This window comes from Dama dama, chromosome 19, assembly GCF_033118175.1.
Source record: "Dama dama isolate Ldn47 chromosome 19, ASM3311817v1, whole genome shotgun sequence".
In the NCBI taxonomy this organism is placed as follows: Eukaryota; Metazoa; Chordata; class Mammalia; order Artiodactyla; family Cervidae; genus Dama; species Dama dama.
In genome coordinates, this window is record NC_083699.1 from 36,018,651 (window position 1) to 36,019,698 (window position 1,048).

The following is a 1,048-nucleotide window of genomic DNA, read 5'->3' on the forward strand; positions in this document are numbered from 1 at the left end:
TGCAGGAGGCCTGGGTTTGATCTCTGGTCAGGGAACTAGATTTGACAAGCTACAACTAAGATTTGCATGCCTCAACTAAAGATCCTGTGTGCCACAACTAAGACCCAGCGCTGCCAAATAAAATAAACAAATACTAAAAAAACAAAACAAAACAAAAGCTAACAGGATAATACAAGTAAATATTATCAAGAAAACTAAAGGATATAAATAATTCTGTCAACAAATAAATAAATTCAGCACTCACATCATTATCTTTAATAACAGAGAGCGATAGTGTGGAAAACCAATTTAAACATAGTAAACAATAAATGAAAATATCACAGTATTATATTAACTAGACACCTAGCAGCTGATGAAAGACACCTAGCAGCTGATGAAAGACATAAGGAAATGTAACCAAATTAAAATCAGAAGTCTTCAGTCTTTAAAACTTGACCCAGAAGTTAAAGGAGAACTGTTCTTATACATTTCCCTTTTTACATTGTCTAGATTTCATCACAATCAAATCGTATTACAGCTGAAATTGTATATTACCTTAACTTTACAATTAATTCTCAGATACTTGTAGCCTATGGTCACATGACCTTTTAAAAAATTTTTTTAATTTTTATTTTTTTTTTTCATTTTTAAAAAAAATTATGGAACACTTCACGAATTTGCTTGTCATCCTTGCGCAGGGGCCATGCTTATCTTCTCTGTATCGTTCCAATTTTAGTATATGTGCTGCTGAAGCGAGCACTTTTTTTTAAAACAACTTTATTGAGATACATACTTTTGCTATGAACATTTCTGTACAAATTCTGTGTGGACATATGCTGTCATTTCTCCTGGGATTTGCCTAGGCGTGTAACTGCAGGGACACATGATAACTCTGTGTTTACTATTTTGAGAAACTGCCAAGCTGTCTGCCAAAACACCTGTACCTTTCTACATTAGCAACATATGAAAGCTCCAAGTTCTCCTCATCTAGAGACTTTATTTATTTATTTATTTATTTTAGACTTTATTTTTGTATGAAACAAATACAGAGAACTCAACTGATTCCAGC

At 32.7% G+C, this 1,048-nt stretch overlaps 1 non-coding gene across 1 annotated transcript; it reads right to left on the reverse strand.

The window, feature by feature from the left end:
* Positions 1-632: 632 nt before the first annotated feature.
* On the reverse strand, positions 633-739 carry LOC133074359 (U6 spliceosomal RNA). Its single transcript, XR_009697192.1, has one exon. It is a non-coding gene; the product is annotated as a U6 spliceosomal RNA (small nuclear RNA).
* Positions 740-1,048: the final 309 nt, after the last annotated feature.